Source organism: Sinohyriopsis cumingii, chromosome 10 (assembly GCF_028554795.1).
Source record: "Sinohyriopsis cumingii isolate HCF-2022 chromosome 10, ASM2855479v2, whole genome shotgun sequence".
NCBI lineage: Eukaryota > Metazoa > Mollusca > Bivalvia > Unionida > Unionidae > Sinohyriopsis > Sinohyriopsis cumingii.
The window spans coordinates 48,712,421-48,729,479 of record NC_142970.1 but is presented as its reverse complement, the minus strand read 5'-3'; the positions used below and the strand labels follow the sequence as shown (position 1 = coordinate 48,729,479).

The 17,059-nt window shown below is 35.4% G+C and overlaps 6 non-coding genes across 6 annotated transcripts; all 6 read left to right on the top strand.

Moving 5' to 3' along the window:
• The first annotated feature begins 176 nt into the window (after positions 1-176).
• Positions 177-249, top strand: Trnak-cuu (transfer RNA lysine (anticodon CUU)). Its single transcript has one exon. It is a non-coding gene; the product is annotated as a tRNA-Lys (tRNA).
• A 2,748-nt stretch (positions 250-2,997) lies between these two features.
• Trnak-cuu (transfer RNA lysine (anticodon CUU)) lies at positions 2,998-3,070 on the top strand. The gene has a single exon. It is a non-coding gene; the product is annotated as a tRNA-Lys (tRNA).
• Positions 3,071-5,819: 2,749 nt separating this feature from the next.
• Positions 5,820-5,892, top strand: Trnak-cuu (transfer RNA lysine (anticodon CUU)). Its single transcript has one exon. It is a non-coding gene; the product is annotated as a tRNA-Lys (tRNA).
• A 2,749-nt stretch (positions 5,893-8,641) lies between these two features.
• Trnak-cuu (transfer RNA lysine (anticodon CUU)) lies at positions 8,642-8,714 on the top strand. Its single transcript has one exon. It is a non-coding gene; the product is annotated as a tRNA-Lys (tRNA).
• A 2,748-nt stretch (positions 8,715-11,462) lies between these two features.
• Trnak-cuu (transfer RNA lysine (anticodon CUU)) lies at positions 11,463-11,535 on the top strand. Its single transcript has one exon. It is a non-coding gene; the product is annotated as a tRNA-Lys (tRNA).
• A 2,748-nt stretch (positions 11,536-14,283) lies between these two features.
• On the top strand, positions 14,284-14,356 carry Trnak-cuu (transfer RNA lysine (anticodon CUU)). Its single transcript has one exon. It is a non-coding gene; the product is annotated as a tRNA-Lys (tRNA).
• Positions 14,357-17,059: the final 2,703 nt, after the last annotated feature.

Sequence of the window (17,059 nt, the reverse complement as noted above, 5' to 3'; positions counted from 1 at the left end):
CATAATTTTGCCATATCGATGTATCACACGAAAGAGTTTGTTATCGAACATTCTTTTTTTTCAGTCACCATGAGTAAATTTTATGTGAAATAATGACAGCTAATGTTGTTTTTTTATTATGATATATAAATACGATGTCTCTTGATGAGAAAAGTCAATAGATGTTAACATTATCTGCCCGGTTAGCTCAGTCGGTAGAGCACGGGACTCTTAATCCCGGGGTCGTGGGTTCGAGCCCCACATCGGGCGTGTATATTTTAATAGCTACAGCTTTGTTTGTAAATACAGTTTTTAGTGGCGTATTTCTCATCAATATTTTGCCGTAGTAATTTGCACTTTCTCAAAATTCCACAGCAAAACACCTCTTTTGTTCAATTTGCTTGTAAGGTAGGTAAACATTTGAATTATTTGACTTCTGAGCGTAACCTGGTCACCCAAGAATCATGTTCGTTTTTCGAAATGCCATCTCGTTTTATTTTCATTAAGTGTTTTCGAATTTTCCTCTTCATTTGGATACGAGGAATTGCATAATTGAGTTGAATAAACACATTTTCTTCTTGCTATAGTTTTTTAAACAAATATCCCATAAGAGACCTTTTGTGATTCGACTAGTCCCATATTAGCTTTTTTAATTTTAAGTGTTCTGTAGCTAATTATAAGTGATCTATCGTTCAGACATCAGCAGTTAATCTGTTACCGTCATATAAGTTTCTGGTAGGGATCTTTCACACCAAAGAATCTGGTAACGAATATTCTAAGATAAAGTGGTATATGCTGTATTGAGCTTAATACATAATAACAATCACAAATGTTAAGGACAATCGTCAATGTAAAGTTCTAAGACTAAATAGAAGGTATATAGTCGTGTTAGATATGGCACATCACCATCGGATGTTGAAGAAAAAACTTTCTATTGGCTGTTGACTTATCAGACTAAGGTTTGTTTTGAGAAAGGTACAGCTAGTAATATCGTTCTTCAGTCATCGCCTGGATATTTATGTCATGGCATGAACTAAATACTGCGTTGTAATTAGTCGATAGTGAAACCATTATTCTAAAGAAATTTTTAATTAACATGGAACAATATGACACCGGAAGCAGACGAATTCACAATATGAACAATCTCGGCCTTTGCTGTCCTAACCAACATCCTGCAGTTTACAAGAGGAGTATCACCAAGCACATCAGATCGATGTGTATTCGTGCAACTACTTCCAAACTATATTCAAAATAACAAAGTCAAACCAAAATAGAAAATATTCAAAGAAAGGTTTGATGATTAAATATAAGGTATATATTCATATTAGATGTGATAAGAACACATCGGGAATTGAAGAAACGACGTCGGACTGGCTCTTGGTTTGTGTAACACGTTTCTCTTGCTCTGAGAAGGCACAACTAGTGTTCGTCATTTAATATCGCACGGCTATTAACGTCAGATCGTGAAACATACCTCCCACGTAATTCGTCACAATTGGGGGCTTTATATTTAACAAATTTGTTTCCCTTGATCAAGATGCCGGCGGAAAGAGACAAGTTCACGATCGGGTCAATTTTGGTCAATCATATCCTAAATTACATGTTGCACTCCACAATTACCGAAAACATGAAACTGATGTGTATTCTTACAACCAATCCCTACGATATTTCACAACATGACGGATGTGATGTAGCGACGTTTCAATCGGCTGTCTTATCAGCGTACAGACTGGTACAAGGCTGTACAAATGCTAAAGGTTATTCACAATACGTTAAGTGACATAAGGCGACTGAGAAAAATACCTAATTGTATTGTTCTTTTCAAGTCAATTTTCCATTAACAGACGAACATAGTGATATAGAAACAGGCGTCTAAGCAAAACACAAATAACACAAATACGTCAGCAAACACACACAAACAAGGAGAGGTTCATAGTCTTCAAGACTAATTTTTATGTGTAATAAACCCAGCGGATGTTAAAGCAAATACGTCGGAAATGAAAAATATAGCGTCTGCCTTTTCTTTGCCTGTCTAATGATACATCTCGATAGACTTTTTTCACATACGAATGACTGGTTTATATTGTATGAGACATCTCTTGACGAGAAAAGGTAATATATGTTTACAATATCAGTCGGTAGAGCACGGGACTCTTAATCCCGGGGTCGTGGGTTGGAGCCGCACATTGGGCGATTCGATTTTGATTATAGTGTTTTATATGACAGAGGACAATTTTATGTGATAAAATAACATTTTGCACACTGTCTTAACATTTTACTACGCATCATTGTGAGTTAAGAATACGAAATCAACTTGAGGAGAAAAGGGAATAACTGTTATCAATATCAGCCTGGTTAACACAAGACTGGTAAATACAACTTTTAGATGTATATGTCTCCTTATTGTTTGCTTTATATAGCTGATGATTAGGTTGAACAGTGCTGAACTTTTTTATAGTTTGTACTTTGCCATAAACTTCCACACCGCGTCATCGTGGAGTAACATGTTTTGCGAAAGTTTTTGTAAGGTTATTAATAATTTGATTTATTTGATTTTAGAGTTTGACCCAAATATGTTGTTCATTTATCCCGCCATATTCCTGTTTTTTGTTTGTATTAAGTTTGCTTAGACTTTCTATCTTATGGTACGTGAAATTGTATAATTGCACTGAATAGAGAAATAGTCTGTTATCGTTTCAAAAAAAGTATTTCGCAAGAGACCTTTTGGGTTCAAGGTAATCACAAAATACATTTTTCTAATTTTACATGGTTAATCGTATACGATATATTTTCCTTCAGTTTGGAAGTTAATCTTTGGTGCATAAATTTTAATGACATGGTCTCATAATTTTGCCATATCGATGTATCACACGAAAGAGTTTGTTACCGAACATTCTTTTTTTCAGTCACCATGAGTAAATTTTATGTGAAATAATGACAGCTAATGTTGTTTTTTTATTATGATATATAAATACGATGTCTCTTGATGAGAAAAGTCAATAGATGTTAACATTATCTGCCCGGTTAGCTCAGTCGGTAGAGCACGGGACTCTTAATCCCGGGGTCGTGGGTTCGAGCCCCACATCGGGCGTGTATATTTTAATAGCTACAGCTTTGTTTGTAAATACAGTTTTTAGTGGCGTATTTCTCATCAATATTTTGCCGTAGTAATTTGCACTTTCTCAAAATTCCACAGCAAAACACCTCTTTTGTTCAATTTGCTTGTAAGGTAGGTAAACATTTGAATTATTTGACTTCTGAGCGTAACCTGGTCACCCAAGAATCATGTTCGTTTTTCGAAATGCCATCTCGTTTTATTTTCATTAAGTGTTTTCGAATTTTCCTCTTCATTTGGATACGAGGAATTGCATAATTGAGTTGAATAAACACATTTTCTTCTTGCTATAGTTTTTTAAACAAATATCCCATAAGAGACCTTTTGTGATTCGACTAGTCCCATATTAGCTTTTTTAATTTTAAGTGTTCTGTAGCTAATTATAAGTGATCTATCGTTCAGACATCAGCAGTTAATCTGTTACCGTCATATAAGTTTCTGGTAGGGATCTTTCACACCAAAGAATCTGGTAACGAATATTCTAAGATAAAGTGGTATATGCTGTATTGAGCTTAATACATAATAACAATCACAAATGTTAAGGACAATCGTCAATGTAAAGTTCTAAGACTAAATAGAAGGTATATAGTCGTGTTAGATATGGCACATCACCATCGGATGTTGAAGAAAAAACTTTCTTTTGGCTGTTGACTTATCAGACTAACGTTTGTTTTGAGAAAGGTACAGCTAGTAATATCGTTCTTCAGTCATCGCCTGGATATTTATGTCATGGCATGAACTAAATACTGCGTTGTAATTAGTCGATAGTGAAACCATTATTCTAAAGAAATTTTTAATTAACATGGAACAATATGACACCGGAAGCAGACGAATTCACAATATGAACAATCTCGGCCTTTGCTGTCCTAACCAACATCCTGCAGTTTACAAGAGGAGTATCACCAAGCACATCAGATCGATGTGTATTCGTGCAACTACTTCCAAACTATATTCAAAATAACAAAGTCAAACCAAAATAGAAAATATTCAAAGAAAGGTTTGATGATTAAATATAAGGTATATATTCATATTAGATGTGATAAGAACACATCGGGAATTGAAGAAACGACGTCGGACTGGCTCTTGGTTTGTATAACACGTTTCTCTTGCTCTGAGAAGGCACAACTAGTGTTCGTCATTTAATATCGCACGGCTATTAACGTCAGATCGTGAAACATACCTCCCACGTAATTCGTCACAATTGGGGGCTTTATATTTAACAAATTTGTTTCCCTTGATCAAGATGCCGGCGGAAAGAGACAAGTTCACGATCGGGTCAATTTTGGTCAATCATATCCTAAATTACATGTTGCACTCCACAATTACCGAAAACATGAAACTGATGTGTATTCTTACAACCAATCCCTACGATATTTCACAACATGACGGATGTGATGTAGCGACGTTTCAATCGGCTGTCTTATCAGCGTACAGACTGGTACAAGGCTGTAAAAATGCTAAAGGTTATTCACAATACGTTAAGTGACATAAGGCGACTGAGAAAAATACCTAATTGTATTGTTCTTTTCAAGTCAATTTTCCATTAACAGACAAACATAGTGATATAGAAACGGGCGTCTAAGCAAAACACAAATAACACAAATACGTCAGCAAACACACACAAACAAGGAGAGGTTCATAGTCTTCAAGACTAATTTTTATGTGTAATAAACCCAGCGGATGTTAAAGCAAATACGTCGGAAATGAAAAATATAGCGTCTGCCTTTTCTTTGCCTGTCTAATGATACATCTCGATAGACTTTTTTCACATACGAATGACTGGTTTATATTGTATGAGACATCTCTTGACGAGAAAAGGTAATATATGTTTACAATATCAGTCGGTAGAGCACGGGACTCTTAATCCCGGGGTCGTGATTTGGAGCCGCACATTGGGCGATTCGATTTTGATTATAGTGCTTTATATGACAGAGGACAATTTTATGTGATAAAATAACATTTTGCACACTGTCTTAACATTTTACTACGCATCATTGTGAGTTAAGAATACGAAATCAACTTGAGGATAAAAGGGAATAACTGTTATCAATATCAGCCTGGTTAACACAAGACTGGTAAATACAACTTTTAGATGTATATGTCTCCTTATTGTTTGCTTTATATAGCTGATGATTAGGTTGAACAGTGCTGAACTTTTTTATAGTTTGTACTTTGCCATAAACTTCCACACCGCGTCATCGTGGAGTAACATGTTTTGCGAAAGTTTTTGTAAGGTAATTAATAATTTGATTTATTTGATTTTAGAGTTTGACCCAAATATGTTGTTCATTTATCCCGCCATATTCCTGTTTTTTGTTTGTATTAAGTTTGCTTAGACTTTCTATCTTATGGTACGTGAAATTGTATAATTGCACTGAATAGAGAAATAGTCTGTTATCGTTTCAAAAAAAGTATTTCGCAAGAGACCTTTTGGGTTCAAGGTAATCACAAAATACATTTTTCTAATTTTACATGGTTAATCATATACGATATATTTTCCTTCAGTTTGGAAGTTAATCTTTGGTGCATAAGTTTTAACGACATGGTCTCATAATTTTGCCATATCGATGTATCACACGAAAGAGTTTGTTATCGAACATTCTTTTTTTTCAGTCACCATGAGTAAATTTTATGTGAAATAATGACAGCTAATGTTGTTTTTTTATTATGATATATAAATACGATGTCTCTTGATGAGAAAAGTCAATAGATGTTAACATTATCTGCCCGGTTAGCTCAGTCGGTAGAGCACGGGACTCTTAATCCCGGGGTCGTGGGTTCGAGCCCCACATCGGGCGTGTATATTTTAATAGCTACAGCTTTGTTTGTAAATACAGTTTTTAGTGGCGTATTTCTCATCAATATTTTGCCGTAGTAATTTGCACTTTCTCAAAATTCCACAGCAAAACACCTCTTTTGTTCAATTTGCTTGTAAGGTAGGTAAACATTTGAATTATTTGACTTCTGAGCGTAACCTGGTCACCCAAGAATCATGTTCGTTTTTCGAAATGCCATCTCGTTTTATTTTCATTAAGTGTTTTCGAATTTTCCTCTTCATTTGGATACGAGGAATTGCATAATTGAGTTGAATAAACACATTTTCTTCTTGCTATAGTTTTTTAAACAAATATCCCATAAGAGACCTTTTGTGATTCGACTAGTCCCATATTAGCTTTTTTAATTTTAAGTGTTCTGTAGCTAATTATAAGTGATCTATCGTTCAGACATCAGCAGTTAATCTGTTACCGTCATATAAGTTTCTGGTAGGGATCTTTCACACCAAAGAATCTGGTAACGAATATTCTAAGATAAAGTGGTATATGCTGTATTGAGCTTAATACATAATAACAATCACAAATGTTAAGGACAATCGTCAATGTAAAGTTCTAAGACTAAATAGAAGGTATATAGTCGTGTTAGATATGGCACATCACCATCGGATGTTGAAGAAAAAACTTTCTATTGGCTGTTGACTTATCAGACTAAGGTTTGTTTTGAGAAAGGTACAGCTAGTAATATCGTTCTTCAGTCATCGCCTGGATATTTATGTCATGGCATGAACTAAATACTGCGTTGTAATTAGTCGATAGTGAAACCATTATTCTAAAGAAATTTTTAATTAACATGGAACAATATGACACCGGAAGCAGACGAATTCACAATATGAACAATCTCGGCCTTTGCTGTCCTAACCAACATCCTGCAGTTTACAAGAGGAGTATCACCAAGCACATCAGATCGATGTGTATTCGTGCAACTACTTCCAAACTATATTCAAAATAACAAAGTCAAACCAAAATAGAAAATATTCAAAGAAAGGTTTGATGATTAAATATAAGGTATATATTCATATTAGATGTGATAAGAACACATCGGGAATTGAAGAAACGACGTCGGACTGGCTCTTGGTTTGTGTAACACGTTTCTCTTGCTCTGAGAAGGCACAACTAGTGTTCGTCATTTAATATCGCACGGCTATTAACGTCAGATCGTGAAACATACCTCCCACGTAATTCGTCACAATTGGGGGCTTTATATTTAACAAATTTGTTTCCCTTGATCAAGATGCCGGCGGAAAGAGACAAGTTCACGATCGGGTCAATTTTGGTCAATCATATCCTAAATTACATGTTGCACTCCACAATTACCGAAAACATGAAACTGATGTGTATTCTTACAACCAATCCCTACGATATTTCACAACATGACGGATGTGATGTAGCGACGTTTCAATCGGCTGTCTTATCAGCGTACAGACTGGTACAAGGCTGTACAAATGCTAAAGGTTATTCACAATACGTTAAGTGACATAAGGCGACTGAGAAAAATACCTAATTGTATTGTTCTTTTCAAGTCAATTTTCCATTAACAGACGAACATAGTGATATAGAAACAGGCGTCTAAGCAAAACACAAATAACACAAATACGTCAGCAAACACACACAAACAAGGAGAGGTTCATAGTCTTCAAGACTAATTTTTATGTGTAATAAACCCAGCGGATGTTAAAGCAAATACGTCGGAAATGAAAAATATAGCGTCTGCCTTTTCTTTGCCTGTCTAATGATACATCTCGATAGACTTTTTTCACATACGAATGACTGGTTTATATTGTATGAGACATCTCTTGACGAGAAAAGGTAATATATGTTTACAATATCAGTCGGTAGAGCACGGGACTCTTAATCCCGGGGTCGTGATTTGGAGCCGCACATTGGGCGATTCGATTTTGATTATAGTGCTTTATATGACAGAGGACAATTTTATGTGATAAAATAACATTTTGCACACTGTCTTAACATTTTACTACGCATCATTGTGAGTTAAGAATACGAAATCAACTTGAGGATAAAAGGGAATAACTGTTATCAATATCAGCCTGGTTAACACAAGACTGGTAAATACAACTTTTAGATGTATATGTCTCCTTATTGTTTGCTTTATATAGCTGATGATTAGGTTGAACAGTGCTGAACTTTTTTATAGTTTGTACTTTGCCATAAACTTCCACACCGCGTCATCGTGGAGTAACATGTTTTGCGAAAGTTTTTGTAAGGTAATTAATAATTTGATTTATTTGATTTTAGAGTTTGACCCAAATATGTTGTTCATTTATCCCGCCATATTCCTGTTTTTTGTTTGTATTAAGTTTGCTTAGACTTTCTATCTTATGGTACGTGAAATTGTATAATTGCACTGAATAGAGAAATAGTCTGTTATCGTTTCAAAAAAAGTATTTCGCAAGAGACCTTTTGGGTTCAAGGTAATCACAAAATACATTTTTCTAATTTTACATGGTTAATCATATACGATATATTTTCCTTCAGTTTGGAAGTTAATCTTTGGTGCATAAGTTTTAACGACATGGTCTCATAATTTTGCCATATCGATGTATCACACGAAAGAGTTTGTTATCGAACATTCTTTTTTTTCAGTCACCATGAGTAAATTTTATGTGAAATAATGACAGCTAATGTTGTTTTTTTATTATGATATATAAATACGATGTCTCTTGATGAGAAAAGTCAATAGATGTTAACATTATCTGCCCGGTTAGCTCAGTCGGTAGAGCACGGGACTCTTAATCCCGGGGTCGTGGGTTCGAGCCCCACATCGGGCGTGTATATTTTAATAGCTACAGCTTTGTTTGTAAATACAGTTTTTAGTGGCGTATTTCTCATCAATATTTTGCCGTAGTAATTTGCACTTTCTCAAAATTCCACAGCAAAACACCTCTTTTGTTCAATTTGCTTGTAAGGTAGGTAAACATTTGAATTATTTGACTTCTGAGCGTAACCTGGTCACCCAAGAATCATGTTCGTTTTTCGAAATGCCATCTCGTTTTATTTTCATTAAGTGTTTTCGAATTTTCCTCTTCATTTGGATACGAGGAATTGCATAATTGAGTTGAATAAACACATTTTCTTCTTGCTATAGTTTTTTAAACAAATATCCCATAAGAGACCTTTTGTGATTCGACTAGTCCCATATTAGCTTTTTTAATTTTAAGTGTTCTGTAGCTAATTATAAGTGATCTATCGTTCAGACATCAGCAGTTAATCTGTTACCGTCATATAAGTTTCTGGTAGGGATCTTTCACACCAAAGAATCTGGTAACGAATATTCTAAGATAAAGTGGTATATGCTGTATTGAGCTTAATACATAATAACAATCACAAATGTTAAGGACAATCGTCAATGTAAAGTTCTAAGACTAAATAGAAGGTATATAGTCGTGTTAGATATGGCACATCACCATCGGATGTTGAAGAAAAAACTTTCTATTGGCTGTTGACTTATCAGACTAAGGTTTGTTTTGAGAAAGGTACAGCTAGTAATATCGTTCTTCAGTCATCGCCTGGATATTTATGTCATGGCATGAACTAAATACTGCGTTGTAATTAGTCGATAGTGAAACCATTATTCTAAAGAAATTTTTAATTAACATGGAACAATATGACACCGGAAGCAGACGAATTCACAATATGAACAATCTCGGCCTTTGCTGTCCTAACCAACATCCTGCAGTTTACAAGAGGAGTATCACCAAGCACATCAGATCGATGTGTATTCGTGCAACTACTTCCAAACTATATTCAAAATAACAAAGTCAAACCAAAATAGAAAATATTCAAAGAAAGGTTTGATGATTAAATATAAGGTATATATTCATATTAGATGTGATAAGAACACATCGGGAATTGAAGAAACGACGTCGGACTGGCTCTTGGTTTGTGTAACACGTTTCTCTTGCTCTGAGAAGGCACAACTAGTGTTCGTCATTTAATATCGCACGGCTATTAACGTCAGATCGTGAAACATACCTCCCACGTAATTCGTCACAATTGGGGGCTTTATATTTAACAAATTTGTTTCCCTTGATCAAGATGCCGGCGGAAAGAGACAAGTTCACGATCGGGTCAATTTTGGTCAATCATATCCTAAATTACATGTTGCACTCCACAATTACCGAAAACATGAAACTGATGTGTATTCTTACAACCAATCCCTACGATATTTCACAACATGACGGATGTGATGTAGCGACGTTTCAATCGGCTGTCTTATCAGCGTACAGACTGGTACAAGGCTGTACAAATGCTAAAGGTTATTCACAATACGTTAAGTGACATAAGGCGACTGAGAAAAATACCTAATTGTATTGTTCTTTTCAAGTCAATTTTCCATTAACAGACGAACATAGTGATATAGAAACAGGCGTCTAAGCAAAACACAAATAACACAAATACGTCAGCAAACACACACAAACAAGGAGAGGTTCATAGTCTTCAAGACTAATTTTTATGTGTAATAAACCCAGCGGATGTTAAAGCAAATACGTCGGAAATGAAAAATATAGCGTCTGCCTTTTCTTTGCCTGTCTAATGATACATCTCGATAGACTTTTTTCACATACGAATGACTGGTTTATATTGTATGAGACATCTCTTGACGAGAAAAGGTAATATATGTTTACAATATCAGTCGGTAGAGCACGGGACTCTTAATCCCGGGGTCGTGGGTTGGAGCCGCACATTGGGCGATTCGATTTTGATTATAGTGTTTTATATGACAGAGGACAATTTTATGTGATAAAATAACATTTTGCACACTGTCTTAACATTTTACTACGCATCATTGTGAGTTAAGAATACGAAATCAACTTGAGGAGAAAAGGGAATAACTGTTATCAATATCAGCCTGGTTAACACAAGACTGGTAAATACAACTTTTAGATGTATATGTCTCCTTATTGTTTGCTTTATATAGCTGATGATTAGGTTGAACAGTGCTGAACTTTTTTATAGTTTGTACTTTGCCATAAACTTCCACACCGCGTCATCGTGGAGTAACATGTTTTGCGAAAGTTTTTGTAAGGTTATTAATAATTTGATTTATTTGATTTTAGAGTTTGACCCAAATATGTTGTTCATTTATCCCGCCATATTCCTGTTTTTTGTTTGTATTAAGTTTGCTTAGACTTTCTATCTTATGGTACGTGAAATTGTATAATTGCACTGAATAGAGAAATAGTCTGTTATCGTTTCAAAAAAAGTATTTCGCAAGAGACCTTTTGGGTTCAAGGTAATCACAAAATACATTTTTCTAATTTTACATGGTTAATCGTATACGATATATTTTCCTTCAGTTTGGAAGTTAATCTTTGGTGCATAAATTTTAATGACATGGTCTCATAATTTTGCCATATCGATGTATCACACGAAAGAGTTTGTTACCGAACATTCTTTTTTTCAGTCACCATGAGTAAATTTTATGTGAAATAATGACAGCTAATGTTGTTTTTTTATTATGATATATAAATACGATGTCTCTTGATGAGAAAAGTCAATAGATGTTAACATTATCTGCCCGGTTAGCTCAGTCGGTAGAGCACGGGACTCTTAATCCCGGGGTCGTGGCTTCGAGCCCCACATCGGGCGTGTATATTTTAATAGCTACAGCTTTGTTTGTAAATACAGTTTTTAGTGGCGTATTTCTCATCAATATTTTGCCGTAGTAATTTGCACTTTCTCAAAATTCCACAGCAAAACACCTCTTTTGTTCAATTTGCTTGTAAGGTAGGTAAACATTTGAATTATTTGACTTCTGAGCGTAACCTGGTCACCCAAGAATCATGTTCGTTTTTCGAAATGCCATCTCGTTTTATTTTCATTAAGTGTTTTCGAATTTTCCTCTTCATTTGGATACGAGGAATTGCATAATTGAGTTGAATAAACACATTTTCTTCTTGCTATAGTTTTTTAAACAAATATCCCATAAGAGACCTTTTGTGATTCGACTAGTCCCATATTAGCTTTTTTAATTTTAAGTGTTCTGTAGCTAATTATAAGTGATCTATCGTTCAGACATCAGCAGTTAATCTGTTACCGTCATATAAGTTTCTGGTAGGGATCTTTCACACCAAAGAATCTGGTAACGAATATTCTAAGATAAAGTGGTATATGCTGTATTGAGCTTAATACATAATAACAATCACAAATGTTAAGGACAATCGTCAATGTAAAGTTCTAAGACTAAATAGAAGGTATATAGTCGTGTTAGATATGGCACATCACCATCGGATGTTGAAGAAAAAACTTTCTTTTGGCTGTTGACTTATCAGACTAAGGTTTGTTTTGAGAAAGGTACAGCTAGTAATATCGTTCTTCAGTCATCGCCTGGATATTTATGTCATGGCATGAACTAAATACTGCGTTGTAATTAGTCGATAGTGAAACCATTATTCTAAAGAAATTTTTAATTAACATGGAACAATATGACACCGGAAGCAGACGAATTCACAATATGAACAATCTCGGCCTTTGCTGTCCTAACCAACATCCTGCAGTTTACAAGAGGAGTATCACCAAGCACATCAGATCGATGTGTATTCGTGCAACTACTTCCAAACTATATTCAAAATAACAAAGTCAAACCAAAATAGAAAATATTCAAAGAAAGGTTTGATGATTAAATATAAGGTATATATTCATATTAGATGTGATAAGAACACATCGGGAATTGAAGAAACGACGTCGGACTGGCTCTTGGTTTGTATAACACGTTTCTCTTGCTCTGAGAAGGCACAACTAGTGTTCGTCATTTAATATCGCACGGCTATTAACGTCAGATCGTGAAACATACCTCCCACGTAATTCGTCACAATTGGGGGCTTTATATTTAACAAATTTGTTTCCCTTGATCAAGATGCCGGCGGAAAGAGACAAGTTCACGATCGGGTCAATTTTGGTCAATCATATCCTAAATTACATGTTGCACTCCACAATTACCGAAAACATGAAACTGATGTGTATTCTTACAACCAATCCCTACGATATTTCACAACATGACGGATGTGATGTAGCGACGTTTCAATCGGCTGTCTTATCAGCGTACAGACTGGTACAAGGCTGTAAAAATGCTAAAGGTTATTCACAATACGTTAAGTGACATAAGGCGACTGAGAAAAATACCTAATTGTATTGTTCTTTTCAAGTCAATTTTCCATTAACAGACGAACATAGTGATATATAAACAGGCATCTAAGCAAAACACAAATAACACAAATACGTCAGCAAACACACACAAACAAGGAGAGGTTCATAGTCTTCAAGACTAATTTTTATGTGTAATAAACCCAGCGGATGTTAAAGCAAATACGTCGGAAATGAAAAATATAGCGTCTGCCTTTTCTTTGCCTGTCTAATGATACATCTCGATAGACTTTTTTCACATACGAATGACTGGTTTATATTGTATGAGACATCTCTTGACGAGAAAAGGTAATATATGTTTACAATATCAGTCGGTAGAGCACGGGACTCTTAATCCCGGGGTCGTGGGTTGGAGCCGCACATTGGGCGATTCGATTTTGATTATAGTGTTTTTTATGACAGAGGACAATTTTGTGTGATAAAATAACATTTTGCACACTGTCTTAACATTTTACTACGCATCATTGTGAGTTAAGAATACGAAATCAACTTGAGGAGAAAAGGGAATAACTGTTATCAATATCAGCCTGGTTAACACAAGACTGGTAAATACAACTTTTAGATGTATATGTCTCCTTATTGTTTGCTTTATATAGCTGATGATTAGGTTGAACAGTGCTGAACTTTTTTATAGTTTGTACTTTGCCATAAACTTCCACACCGCGTCATCGTGGAGTAACATGTTTTGCGAAAGTTTTTGTAAGGTTATTAATAATTTGATTTATTTGATTTTAGAGTTTGACCCAAATATGTTGTTCATTTATCCCGCCATATTCCTGTTTTTTGTTTGTATTAAGTTTGCTTAGACTTTCTATCTTATGGTACGTGAAATTGTATAATTGCACTGAATAGAGAAATAGTCTGTTATCGTTTCAAAAAAAGTATTTCGCAAGAGACCTTTTGGGTTCAAGGTAATCACAAAATACATTTTTCTAATTTTACATGGTTAATCATATACGATATATTTTCCTTCAGTTTGGAAGTTAATCTTTGGTGCATAAATTTTAATGACATGGTCTCATAATTTTGCCATATCGATGTATCACACGAAAGAGTTTGTTACCGAACATTCTTTTTTTCAGTCACCATGAGTAAATTTTATGTGAAATAATGACAGCTAATGTTGTTTTTTTATTATGATATATAAATACGATGTCTCTTGATGAGAAAAGTCAATAGATGTTAACATTATCTGCCCGGTTAGCTCAGTCGGTAGAGCACGGGACTCTTAATCCCGGGGTCGTGGCTTCGAGCCCCACATCGGGCGTGTATATTTTAATAGCTACAGCTTTGTTTGTAAATACAGTTTTTAGTGGCGTATTTCTCATCAATATTTTGCCGTAGTAATTTGCACTTTCTCAAAATTCCACAGCAAAACACCTCTTTTGTTCAATTTGCTTGTAAGGTAGGTAAACATTTGAATTATTTGACTTCTGAGCGTAACCTGGTCACCCAAGAATCATGTTCGTTTTTCAAAATGCCATCTCGTTTTATTTTCATTAAGTGTTTTCGAATTTTCGTCTTCATTTGGATTCCGGTTATGACATCAGAAGGAAAACACGTTTGATGATCGCTCCGTGAATTTTCAAGTTTTTTTCCTTTAATAGACATTTTTGCTGTTTTAATTTGTTACAGGTACGTTGATATGATTTGTTTGATCGCATTCATATATAAGTGAGATATATTTTGAGTGTGTGGATAACTTTATCCAAAAAAATTGTTTCTGTGACAATGAATACAAAGCCTGGTCGTGCTGCACGTGCAGCACAAGGAGCTGACTCACACTCTAATGACACCAGTGGAATAGCTAACAATAAGAATGGCATGTCGAGTAACATCGATAGACAGACAGGAGCTTCTCGTCGTTTTGGGAAAGAATGTACCGTGGTGATTGATGTAAAGGATGTGAAGAAAATAAAGGCAAGTGATATTGTTAGAAGTGTAGAAGAATTAACCGGAGATATGTCGGTCTATGCAGTTGTGCCCAAAGGTGCAATTTTGTATGAGGTCACACTACCGAGTAAGGAAGTAGCATATAATACCTTGTGTGGAATTGATATTGGAAGTGAACACTTTGATTGTACTCTTTTATATTCAGACACTATTATTGTGTCAATTCTTCATTTACCAGCATACATCACAGATGATGATATAAGTATGAAGCTCGGTGAATACGGAGTAGAACTTCTTTCTCCCATTCAACGCAGATATTATCCTGGAACTAGTGTGGCTGATGGGACTCGTTATGTCAAATGTAAATTTCCACAGCAGGTAAAATCCTTACCTTACAGTCTGAAATTTCAGACTGTCAATGGTCAACAATACTTTAGAGTATTACACAATAATCAAGTTAAGGTATGTTCTAGATGTCTTGATCCGGGACATGTTATAAAAGACTGCCCTGATTTTGTATGCTACAAGTGTGGGGAGCAAGGCCATGTAGCAAAAAATTGCACAAGGCAAAGATGTGAAAGTTGTGGAAGTTTTCCTCTTATGTGTACATGCAGGATATGCGACAAATGCCACAAAGAGGCGCAAACATGTATGTGTTACAGAGAGGCCATTGCAGGCATTCATTCGCAAGTTGATGATGATATGAGGGAAGACATATTGGAGTTACAGAGTGACGAAGATGATAAAGAAGAAATTGAGAATGAAAAAAAAGATAATGAGAGTGGAGAAAGTGGGGAAGAAAAAGAAAGAATTGGAGTTGATATGACCAATGTAGAAATAGAATCTGAGGAAGTAAACAACAATCATACAATTGGAGATGGATCGGGGACACATTCAGATGATGACAGGAAGATGGCTGCAGACGTTGTTGAAAGATCAAACGAATCACGTACATGTCAAGAAAACGGTACTAATATCGAAAATTTCAAAGTAGTACAAAGGAGAAGGAGAAGGTTTAATCCAGTACCTAATATGAAGATGAATAGCATGCGACGAACACCTATGAAGAAATGATCAAACATCAGATCGATGTGTATTCGTGCAACTACTTCCAAACTATATTCAAAATAACAAAGTCAAACCAAAATAGAAAATATTCAAAGAAAGGTTTGATGATTAAATATAAGGTATATATTCATATTAGATGTGATAAGAACACATCGGGAATTGAAGAAACGACGTCGGACTGGCTCTTGGTTTGTATAACACGTTTCTCTTGCTCTGAGAAGGCACAACTAGTGTTCGTCATTTAATATCGCACGGCAATTAACGTCAGATCGTGAAACATACCTCCCACGTAATTCGTCACAATTGGGGGCTTTATATTTAACAAATTTGTTTCCCTTGATCAAGATGCCGGCGGAAAGAGACAAGTTCACGATCGGGTCAATTTTGGTCAATCATATCCTAAATTACATGTTGCACTCCACAATTACCGAAAACATGAAACTGATGTGTATTCTTACAACCAATCCCTACGATATTTCACAACATGACGGATGTGATGTAGCGACGTTTCAATCGGCTGTCTTATCAGCGTACAGACTGGTACAAGGCTGTAAAAATGCTAAAGGTTATTCACAATACGTTAAGTGACATAAGGCGACTGAGAAAAATACCTAATTGTATTGTTCTTTTCAAGTCAATTTTCCATTAACAGACGAACATAGTGATATAGAAACAGGCATCTAAGCAAAACACAAATAACACAAATACGTCAGCAAACACACACAAACAAGGAGAGGTTCATAGTCTTCAAGACTAATTTTTATGTGTAATAAACCCAGCGGATGTTAAAGCAAATACGTCGGAAATGAAAAATATAGCGTCTGCCTTTTCTTTGCCTGTCTAATGATACATCTCGATAGACTTTTTTCACATACGAATGACTGGTTTATATTGTATGAGACATCTCTTGACGAGAAAAGGTAATATATGTTTACAATATCAGTCAGTAGAGCACGGGACTCTTAATCCCGGGGTCGTGGGTTGGAGCCGCACATTGGGCGATTCGATT